Source organism: Equus asinus, chromosome 2 (assembly GCF_041296235.1).
Source record: "Equus asinus isolate D_3611 breed Donkey chromosome 2, EquAss-T2T_v2, whole genome shotgun sequence".
In the NCBI taxonomy this organism is placed as follows: Eukaryota; Metazoa; Chordata; class Mammalia; order Perissodactyla; family Equidae; genus Equus; species Equus asinus.
In genome coordinates, this window is record NC_091791.1 from 124,170,780 (window position 1) to 124,183,149 (window position 12,370).

Consider the following 12,370-nt stretch of genomic DNA (forward strand, 5'->3'; position numbering starts at 1 on the left):
TAAAAATAACATAGCATTGCTGCAGACCACAGTGAGCGTAAAAGACTATATAGATGAAAGTAAAAGTAATCTCTATGAAACACTGGTTTCCACAATCGCTTTGGAAAACATTGAAGAAACTATTTACTTGAGATTTTCAGTGACTCATCAAACTTTTGCTGCACACCGAATTGTGCTAAACGTTAAGGATACAAGGACTTATCCCTGTCCCTTGCAACCGCACAGCGTAGTAGGAGAGGTAAAATATATTCACAAATCTGGAACACCAAGCAATAAGTGCCAATTAGAGAGTTAAAGTGCTACAGGAGCTCAAAAGGGGAAACAAGTTCACTCAGGTTGAAGAGGAAAGATTTCAAGAAGGAAACACCTGGTCTATTATCCTTTGAAGGATGGAATGAATTTGAGCATATGGATATGGGGTATGTGTGTGCGTGTTTGGGCTGCGAGTTGGGAAACATGGCAGGAGAGAGAAAGGAAAAGGACATCCCAGAAAACACAGGCAGAGATAAAAAGGTGGAATGTGGTTATCAGCCACAGAGATTGGTCTGGCTGGAGCACACAGAGTTTGGCCTCACTTCCCTCCTTATCCATCTTAGATTTTACAGCCCATCACTATAATCACTCCGTTGCATGTACACAACTCCCTTGCCCCTCTCTTGTTCTTTCATACTTTCATGGCAAAATCCCAACCATAAATCCAACTCTGTCCCTATTCTGTGCCCCTACCTGAGCAGATTAATGTGGTTACAATTGCAAACCATGCTGACTACTGTCACTTTAAATTTATGACATAACACCTCAAATGGTCTCTAGTATCGCCAGGCAATCAAGCAATCTTAGACTATTTTATCCACACTCATCTTCCTAGAAATTATTTTAGACCCTCTCCTCAAATTTCTAACACCCTTAGCCCTGTAGACCACTTCCTGCTCCCTGATACTTTTTTCACTAGGCTTCCAGACATCACATTGTTCTCTTAACTCATCAGCTGCACCTTTTAAGTCTTCTTTGCTGGATCCTTTTTCTCTTCTTGACTGGTAAATGCTGGAGCATCCCAGAGCTATCCTGAGATCTTCCCTCTTCTCTATTCAAGCTCACTCATCAAGTACAGTGACTTGAAATATTATTTACACAAAGGCAATTTCAAAATTTTTATCTCTAGTCGTGACCTCTCCCCTGAACTCCACTCCTATATCAAAGTGTCTCCCGAAAATCTCCACTTAGGTAGAGTATTTCCACCTCAAGCATTTCCAAAATAAGAGTCCACAACAAAACTCTTATGCTTTCCATATACATAAAGTTGCTCTTCCCAGAGCATTTCCCATTTCAGTAAATGGTACCACCATTTCACACAATTGCTCATATCCAATACATCAGCAAATCCTATTAGTTCTACTTTCAAATATACCCTAAAATTCATCCCAAATACAATCACTTCTCCCTACCACCATTCCCTCGTCTAAGGCATCCTAAGCTCTCATTTGTATTACAATAGCCTCTTAACTGGTCCCCCAGGTTCGTTCTTTTTTTTTTGAGGAAGATTAGCCCTGAGCTAACTACTGCCAGTCCTCTTTTTTTGCTGAGGAAGCCTGACCTTGAGCTAACATCCGTGCCCATCTTCCTCTACTTTATATGTGGGACACCTACCACAGCACGGTGTGCCAAGCAGTGCCATGTCCGCACCCGGGATTGGAACCAGCGAACCCCGGGCTACCAAGAAGCGGAACATGCGAACTTCACCGCTGCGCCACCGGGCTGGCCCCCCAGCTTCTAACTTGATCCACAAGTCTTGTCTTTACAAAAGCAGCCAGTGATGTTTTAAAACATAATCACAGCATATCACTCCTGTTATCAGAATCTCGCCTTTTCATTACACTTAGGGTAAAATTCAAAGTCCTGAAAGTGGCCTACTAAGCCCTACATCATTGACCTCTCTGACCTCATCTTATACTACTCTCTACTTTGTTCACTCCACTCCATCCACAGAGGAGAGGATGTCATTATACCTCACATTCCATCAGAAATGTTACTGCCTCTGGACTCTATATATGTTGTTCCCCTACCCAAGAATATTCTTCTCCTGGGTATTTGCACAGTCTCAGCTAAAATGAACAACCAACTTTAAGTAACATCCTCTATTATTTGCCATCTCCTTATTATATTTATTTTCCTTCATAGGACTCGCCTAACATTAAATATACATTTGCAATTTCCAGCACTAGAATATAAAATTTATGAGGGCAATGACTTTGTCTGTTTTGCTCACTGATGTTTCTGTGTCTGGTCCCGTGCCTGGCATATGGCAGGCATTCAATAAGTGTGTGTTAAATAAATGAATGAGAAGAGGGAAATGTAATAAAAGCTAATAATAGTATTTATGATCAAATGAGTGAAGATGGTCAAAAGGTGTAAACTTCAGTTATAGGATAAATAGATGCTGGAGATATAATGTACAACATGGTGACTACAGCTAACAATACTGTATTGTATATTTGAAAGTTGCTAAGAAAGTAGATCTTAAAAGTCTTCATCACACAAAAAAAATTGTAACTATGTGTGGTGATGGATGATAACTAAACTTACTGTGGTAATCATTTTGCTATATATACACATATTTTGATATTATATATTGTACACCTGAAACTAATGCAATGTTATATGTTAATTACATCGCAATAAAAAACATGAGGGTTTATTATGTAACATACATTGAACTAAGCACTTTACATATAACCAATCATTTAGTACTTTGAATTATACTTAGAACGTACTTAGAAGGTATGTATTTTTATTATTCCCATTTTAACCATGAGAAAACAGGTACAGAGTTAAATAACTTGCCCAAAGTTAGGTCAAAATCATGACTGAGCGACTTTGTACGTAGCAAAGTGACAGAGCCTAAATTTAAATCCAGGCAGTATGGTTAGGGTGTCTAACTCTAGACTACTACCTTTAGAGATATGGCTGGAAAATGAGTCTGGGCCATAGAAGCTTGCTCATAATGAAACCTTTCAAATCATAAATCTACCAAAAAAAAACAAAAGAAAAACTTTACAGTCAAAGAGAGAAAATATTCTCTCAAAAGCAGAAGCAATTATTTTCTTTGATAAACTAGGCCTGTTGTAAAGGAAAAAAACCTTTATACCTTGGTACTAATCAAAAGTGACATAAGTCCATATACATATATATATATATAAATGCAACTTGAAAAAATAATTCAGGTCTCAAATCAAATGAAAGCAACAATATAAATAAATAAGTAAAGATAGTCCTCTTACCAAATTTCCTATGTGAAATCACCATCTTACATTCGATTTAGTAGTTATTATGTGATCAGCAAAGGTCTAGATAAATTGCAAACAGTAGTTCCTATAATACTCACAACCCCATAGAATAGATGGCAATATGTTTACTTTTATAGATACTCAACAAAGGCTCGAAGAGGTTCAGTAGTCACAAAGCTCAAGGTCAAAATCACAACTGGCTGACTTCATAAGAACAGGCTTTTTCATTACTCCACATTCAACCCCCAACACTACTCATGCGGGCTGAGTCTGACATGTAATTTCCATCACTGTTCTAAGTGACATCTTCAATTTTGTGAAAGGTCCAATTATACTATTTTAAGTTGTATATAAACATCATTTACATATCTAACAGAATCCATTAAGAATCTTCATACACAAATGCAGGCAGTACATGGAAAAGTTTGGACTCTATCCAGAACTATCAAGAATCACGGGGCTGGCCCCGTGGCCGAGCGGTTAAGTTCGCGCGCTCCGCTGCAGGCGGCCCAGTGTTTCGTTGGTTCGAATCCTGGGCGCGGACATGGCACTGCTCATCAGACCACGCTGAGGCAGCGTCCCACATGCCACAACTAGAAGGACCCACAACGAAGAACATACAACTATGTACTGGGGAGCTTTGGGGAGAAAAAGGAAATAATAAAAATCTTTAAAAAAAAAAAAGAATCACATCTTTTGAAGACAATAAACATTTACTTACACATTCACACAAGCACACACATGCATCATGCACTCACATTAACGTTAACTTTAAAAAAAAATCAGAACTAAAACCAAATGAGAATACATTTATACTTCTGTTTGACTTAATAGCAATTTTTTCTTAATACAAAATAAACACGTTAATTATAGAAAATATAAATAAAATTAAGAAATAAAAATATACTATAATTCTAATACCTAAAAATAATTATTTGAGTATACTCTTCCAGACATTTTTATTTGCATATATATTTTTATAAAAATGGGATGTACCAGTTTTAATATTTTATAATCTTGCTTGTTTCATTTAATATTGCAAATATATCCCTACCATTAATTAATATTCTACAACATAATCCAGTGGCTGTAAGGTACTCAATTTCATAAATGTACCTACTTTTACTAAATGCTTTATTGTTAGATATTTGGATAATTTTTTATTTTCAATATAATAAACACCAGTGCAACAAACATTCCTGTAGTTAAATTTTAAACATATAAGTCTATTATTCCCTTATGATCAAATCATAGAACTGAAATTCCTGGGTCACAGATTAGATATATTTTTAAGGCTTTTCATAAGTATTCCCAAAGTCAACAACCAAAATGGGAATTAATTTATGTTCCCACAGTGATATGCCAGTACCTAGTGTTTCTGTTTTGTTTGTAAATCTGTCAATTTGTTAGCTGAAAGACTGGTATTAGTATGCTTGACCATTTGTTTGTATTTTGTCTTTGTGGCTTAAAATGTGTTTCTTGTCCAGCTTTCTATAAACACATTTCAAATTTTTATATATTTGCTTCCAGTTGTTTGCATTTTCTTTTTACTTTTCGTGAGAGATTGTCTTTTGGTGATTAAAAAAAAACACATTTTTGGATGTGACATAGGATAATTAAGTGTCAACTTTCCACTAAAACTATGAAGACTTTATACAGGAAGAAGGTTTGAGATGGCTTCTGAAGATAGAAAGCATGTACAAAGGAGATTTTTCAACACTGAGGAGTGTTTGAGAAAATTACAGCATATTGCTATAAGGAAGTATTAGTCATTAAAATGCTTATAACAGAGGATTCTGAGAAGATGAAGGCAGTGATAGCACAGTTTTAGATTTTCTCTGAATCATCATATAAAATAGAAAGAACAATTAGATAGCAAAAGTAAAACCCATAGAAAATATGTACAACAAAACAAGGTGACAAGGTATCTCCAATTAACCCCCAAAAGTGGGTGAAGACAAACTACCAACAGATCAGCAAGGTTTCAGGGTCTTTGAAGGAGAAATCAGAGGGAAACAACAGAGTGAATAACGAACTTGAGAACTCTAAAAAGGGAATCAGTTTTCCCTCAAGAGTTCAATAGGCCAATTTGAGAACAGTATCTAAAACTGAAAGGCATTTGCCCACTCCAGCACCAGATGAGTGACAGATGCCTGCATGAAAGAGGTACAAGCAGTCTGGTGAAGGCTAGCTCCTATGAACTCTCGAGACTGAGCCATGGGAAAAACAGCTGGAAAAGGAATTTAACTGAGCAAATCAGGAATAATATAGACAAAGGGGAAAAAATGTCTAGATAAAAGCAGAGCAGAGAAACAGAATTAGGAAATTTCAGAAAGCAAGTCACTATATTTTTCACAAAAACAGTAGAAGAGGGAGTTCCATGAAGTCAGAATAGCCACCTGGAATCATGACTCATTCTAAAAGTCTTATAAAACTAATTCCACGTGAAAATAATCAACATAAAAGTATCAAAATCAAAGGCCAAAACTATTAAAAGGAAAATAAGTAGGATATCAACACTATACACAATGAAAACATACCAAAAAACCATGCACAGAATAGATCAAAATGTAACCTTCTATATCAAAATAAGCCAAAATGAATAAAGATTGCTCGTCAAGCCACGCTGTGGCAGCATCCCATATACAAAATGGAGGAGGATTGGCAGAGATGTTAGCTCAGCAACAATCTTCCTCAAGCAAAAAAGAGGAAGATCGGCAACAGATGGTAGCTCAGGGTCAATATTCCTTACCAAAAAAAAGAAAAAAAAGGATTTGGGAGTAGTGGATAGAACGCCAATAAGGCAGAATTCACCATGAGTTTACTGTCGTTAGGGCTAAGTGATGAGTACAGGGAGATTTGTCATACTATCTGTTTACCATTATGTATGTTTGAAATTCTCCATAATAACCAGTTTAGAAAATAGTCATCTTGTAAGGAAAAATAATTTGTACATGTGAATTTTAAAATTCCATGTTTGGCTTGCCAAAAGAAGTAAATGAAATCACAATATTCGTATCTCTCAAGGATCTAGCAGCTGAACTTAAAATGAAATTAACACGTTTATGCACTATTTGAGTGCTGAAAGTGTGTACTGCAAGTTTGAAATCTATTTTAAGGACAGAAGGAGACAATCTCCTGCAAAAAAGTAGAAATAATAAGGAGGTGCTTTACTGAAAGAAGTAGTGATATATTTTTATTGATCCAATCATCTTCCTTACCTGGTCTTCTTATGTTGGAGACTATGGGACACAGCAAAAGTTAATTGGCAATTACAGAATGATGAGTAACATAAGCCCCCTAAGAAACAGTGTTGACCAAAAAGAGCCAAGCTCTACTTTATGGAGCCAGTTAGAGATGAAGGTTCTAATACTCTTTACCTAATTCCAGAGCCCAATCTGTCATGATAGGAAGTACATCAGCAGGATCCATCCACTAGCTGGTAGGTTCCAAAATTAATCTTGCTGCTCAAGGTCCAGCATCCAGGATACTTGAGCAATCCTTGGGCACCTGTGTACACAGGCAGGCAGTACTCCCTCTCTCCCTAATCTATCCTCAGCAGTAGTCCATTCCATAAAATTTGGTTCCTTAATTGTTTTTCCTCCCTACTCATTGTTCTAGATGCCTGCTATGATCTGAGCCCTGCTCTGAACTCTAGAACCTAATCTTTGGGCTCTAATCCTTGGTTTCATCCTTTCTTAAAACCCCAAGGAACTAGCTAGGATCAGAAAAATACAGTGATCTCATCTCTTTTACTTGAAACATTGCTTGCTTCAAGATATCTATAGCTCTAACCATCCCCAAATGGTGCTTTTCAGATATTGGTATCTCTGTCTCTGTTCTATATGAACAACCAACTAGTCTCACAGCCCAATCTACTTAATATTTAATGAAATGCTCAGTAAAAAAACCCCAAAACTTTAAATAATTTTACTTTTGAAAAGTTATCATGAGGAAATAGAGAGGTACAAAAATATTTCTCTATATTCACTGCAGTGAGATTTACAACAAAATAGCAGTAGAAAATTGATTATATAAATTATGGCATTAAGATTAGATACTATACATATTTGATTAATTTTAAACAATAGTAATGATATTAAAAACATTCATCACATAATGGTAAATAATTCAGGATTCAAATCTATGCAATGCAGTTTATATGTTAATAAGTGTAAGATTTACATATTGATATATAAAGAGCAGAAAATAATTAGATCAAAATGTTAACAGTAGGTATTACTTTACTTTTTCTCAAATTTTCTACAATTATTATGTATTATTTTAATTATTGTAAAATTAATGCTAATGAGGAAATGCAAGGAAAAGCAAGCTCTTTAAAGATAAGAGGCTTGGTCTATATAAGGTTATAGTTGCAGGTTTGTTTGTGCTGTAGGAGAATGAATATAACTGTGTAAAAACTCACTCATCTTTTTCTGTCTACTCACAATTCTAACTATTATGCCACAGACACAAGGAAAAGCAAAATATACTCTTTGAGACACAGTATCTATGATCTACTTAGTCATTTTCAAAATAACAATCAGTCAGGACCAAAAATCATCCCAAAGGCCCCTGGAACTCCTTTCTTCCCAATATAATTGATAAAACACAACTCCTACCCTCACAGAATACTGCTCAACGCAACTCCTACTTTCCTACTAACAAGTCAGAAATGAGTCTTAATTGGCCATTCTGACTATTTCATACTGTTAATTCTAAAAAAGCATTGATAGGAGACACTGTTTTTCCTTTAGGCATAGAAAAGCAGATGGATGCAGTCAAAACAGCACTGAACTTTGAGTCAAGATATTTATACCAGGATAAATTCCTCAACTCATGACTGAGTGACTTCTCTGTGTCTCAGTTTCCTTACTAAGAAAATAAAGGGATTAGACAATAAATTCTGAAGTCGTCCCTTTTCTAACATTCTAAATACCAACATAACAAGTCTAAAAGCTAGCTAATGATGGCTAATTCCATATACACGCACAAATTAAGTCTCGTCTTTAAGTCACAATTGTGATTTAAACAATATCGCTACAATATGAAATACTAATAATCTATATAGGAAACATATTTATACAGACATGATCTCATCAAAGTTTATACCCTTCTTATTTTTTTAATTACTTTTCATGACATACTATCAGACTCCTCCTAAAGGTTCTCATAATTCCATATTTTTTTAAAGAAACAAGAAAAATTTAAGCTATACATAGGTTCATGATCTTTGAGAAAGAATGCAGAAGTTCTAAAAATAGGATAGGCAGAAAAATACAAATGACACAATATAGGATTTTACCAAACTGCTATTTTTAGAGTTCTCTCAAGTGTTACTTCAGAATAAACACATTTCATAAAATGTAGTACATCAAAGGATATAATCCGCTTCCCATTATTTTAAAATATTATAATACAGAACTGAGAATTTTTAAGGATGTTATTCTTCCTAGATCAAAAGGGTTTAAATCGGTCTCCTTTGAAAAAAAGTACCAAAATTTCTTTACAATAATACAAATGTATTTTTATTTGAAAAGCAAAAGTGATTTTTATAGAAATCCAATGTCACACTCAAGAGGCTTATTTCTCTGGAGCCAAAAGTTTACTTTAAAGAGCAGGGTAGATGCCAAGTTACTAATCTAAATAAACGAGCAATTAAAGCAAGGGTTTTCACATTTTGTTTGGAAAAACATTTTTCTCTCAACCTCATCCTGTACTTTCTCAATTTCGGAATCTGAAATTCAATGATATTGGTCTATTCCAGAATAAATAATGTTTTTCCTTAAATTCCAATCTTTTAAACCTGTCTGGCACAATGACAAATAAGATAAATAGGAGGCATTTTACATTTCCTCACTGGCTTCTACAAAAACTGGGGAAAGGTGGAGGCCTTGAGGCTTGGAACTTGTTTCTCTTGTTTCTCTGGATGATGACAAGGGTAAGAAAAGTGAGGAGTGAGGAGAAAGTGGGAGAGTGGAGAGATGAAGGTATCCAGGAAGAGACGAAGGAAAATTAAGAGAAAAAGAGGCAGAAGCAGATGAAAGAAGGGAAGAAATAAAGGAATACTCATCTAAAAACAACACAGTATTTTTAGACAGCACTTACCATATATTTTGAATACCACCCTCACAGACATAGCATATTCAAAATAATAAATTACAGTTTAGCTCATTAACAATTTATTAACATTTAATTAATTCATTACTCACTATGTGCCAAGGGTTTCTGCTAGCTGCTTACGTTAAAGAGGTACAATTCTCTGGATGTCACAGTTTTACTCAGAATAAGACCAAAGAATCTGTAGTAAACTATTACTCTGATAGATATCACTCCTCTATAAAACTACTACAGTAGATTATCCTCTAGAAAGAGTTCAGAGGAAAGCTGATTTGTAATTACTGATATGTTGGATGGCATTAGCCATATCAAATAAAGTATCTACAGATATTATCCAAATACTATTCAAAAATAAAAGTACCACATACAAAAATTAGTTAATTTATATTTAAAAGAGTATGTTTAGAGATTTGTGAAACTGTGAAATTTATCACAGAGACAGCATAAAAAGAAGAGACTGGCTCACGTGACATTATCTGTATTTTGCTGGCAACTGGACTGATGCAGAATACACAAGCATGTGCTGAAAAAATGCTTAAAAAAATAAAATAAAAAGTTTGAGAATTCCATTATATTTAAATAAAATTTAAAATTCTGTCAAACAGTCAATTTGAGAAAATCTGAAATGTAACATCTTTTGTCAAAACAATGCCCTCTGTGACAGTATCATTTTGAAAAACATATATGACAACGACAACTTTTAAAGCTTAATAGGCTATTTTAATTATATAAAAGATTCAACTCTGGCAGGATATATTTCTGCAGGTATAGAATTCACTTGTTTTTATCTATTACAAACCATGTATTATTTTGTTTGAAGTGACAGATGAGAAAAACGAACCTAACAAAATACTGTGAAACAGACACCATGCAAAAGACAAAAGGCCATCTTCTGATAAGGATGATAGTCCACCATCTGTCCCCTTGCCATTCAGTGACAATTACAAATACTCCATCACTTTCCTGGTAGGTGGAGATGATAAATGAGATAAAGACTTCTGTTGCAGATTCTGATGTTCCTTTCTGATCTAATCTGAGCTTAACAGATGACTCCAAAGAAGGCCCAGAATTCAACAAGCTTTTAATTTATCATGCTGTGAAGATGGAGAAAGGTCTGAGCTCAACACTGCAACATGGAATGGTTCAGTTGTATTGAACCAAGCCTTGTCATGAAAGGTGTTTTCTCAGAATTCTCAGATTTCAAATACAGCAAGTTAGATTACTATCAGCTTTCATCCTTAGAAATCATTTCAATATTATCCCAGTGACAATATCACCATAGATCACAAATAACATCACAGTTTCAATACAAGATCAAAGGGATAATAATGCTCAGAAACAGAGACAGAACTCCTTAGTTGTGAGAGGCTTTCATGGCCCTGGGTGACAAGGGCTTGAGGGAATCAGCAGATTCACATCCTACTCAATGGCACCAAAATAAACATTCCTTTTAAGTCTATTAACTTCTTTTAAATGTTTAAGAAAAGGATACATGCCAAAATATAAATACATAGGTTAAAATAAAAGGATAGAAAAGGATATACTACTCTAACACTAGATAAAAGAAAGGTGGAGTAGCTATACTAATAATATACAAGGTAGCAAAGAAAATTACTTGGACTAAAGAAGGTCATTCCATAACAATAAAGGGGTCAAGTAATCAAGAGGACATAATAATCATTAGCATTTATGCATCTAAGAACACAGCTTTAAACTACATGAAACAAAAACTGATTGAACTGCCAAGAGAAACTTACACATTCACAATTAAAATCAAAGATTTTTATATCCCTCTCTCAAAAATTGATAGAAAAACGTTGGCAGAAAATCAGCAAGGATATAGTAGATGAGGAAACTTTTTGAGGTGACAGATATGTTCACTATCTTTATCATGGGTATGGTTTCATGGATGTATGGATATGCTAAAACTTATTAAATTGTAAACTTAGAAATAAGTACAGCTTAATATATGACAGTTATACCTCAAAGCTCTTTAAAAAGAGCAACAAATTTCCAATTTGTATGAATTTAGGCACTACAATATTGCTGGGAAAAAAGTTAAGTACAAAAAGATTACATATTACTTTTTTATAGAGCAGAAAACAACTAAAATAAAAGTCTACTTTTTAGGAATAGATCTAGATGCAAAAATAAAACTATAAAGGGAACAGGAGAAAAAGGAGGGAAAAGGGAGGAGAAGAACATAAAGGACACATCAAGCAACACTAACCAAACCCAGGTTTGTAATATTAATACCATACAAAAATAATCTTGAAGGAGAGGGATGTTTCATATTCTTAAAAAGTAAAATTTATCAGTAAGATAAAAAATATGGCCATGATGATAAAACTTTGTGATATATACACAACAAAATTTGATTTTAAACATAGAAAAAGACATGAGTAAATAATAATAGCATATTGGCAGTCTTTCCATTCTTGAGAAAAGGATATTAATGAGCACAAAAAATAGGTAAAAAAAAAAACCTAAGAATATTTGTGTAACAATGAACACATCTGATCTAATATATATTATATGTACCCAAAGAGAGAAAATATATTCTTGTTAAAATTTTATAAAGTATTGAGCTATAAAGAAAACCAATAAACTCCCCAAAGTAGAACCTATATAGCCATAATCTCCAACCATAATGCAATAAAAGTTGAAATTAAAAACAAAGAATAGTGCTCATTTTGGCAGCACATATTTTAAAACTGAAGTAATGCACAGAAGATTAGTCTGGTCCCTATGCGAGATGGAAATCAAATCCATGAATCACTTCACACTTTTAAAAACACACATGCATTCATATTCATGAAACAAAACAAAAAGCACTGCCATCTATAACCTTGGAAATATTTTTTTGCTTTTCTTTTCTTTTCTCTTTTTTTTGGTGAGGAAGATTGGCCCTGAGCTAACATCTGTTGCCAATCTTCCTCTGTTTTTTTCCTCCCCAAAGCCCCAGT

The 12,370-nt window shown here is 34.4% G+C and overlaps 1 protein-coding gene and 1 non-coding gene across 36 annotated transcripts in view; one reads left to right on the forward strand and one right to left on the reverse strand.

Moving 5' to 3' along the window:
• The window catches only part of SCAPER (S-phase cyclin A associated protein in the ER), a 490,115-nt gene that overhangs the window by 283,221 nt on the left and 194,524 nt on the right, over window positions 1–12,370 (reverse strand). The window lies entirely within an intron of this gene.
• On the forward strand, window positions 12,089–12,194 carry LOC123283599 (U6 spliceosomal RNA). Its single transcript, XR_006524276.1, has one exon. It is a non-coding gene; the product is annotated as a U6 spliceosomal RNA (small nuclear RNA).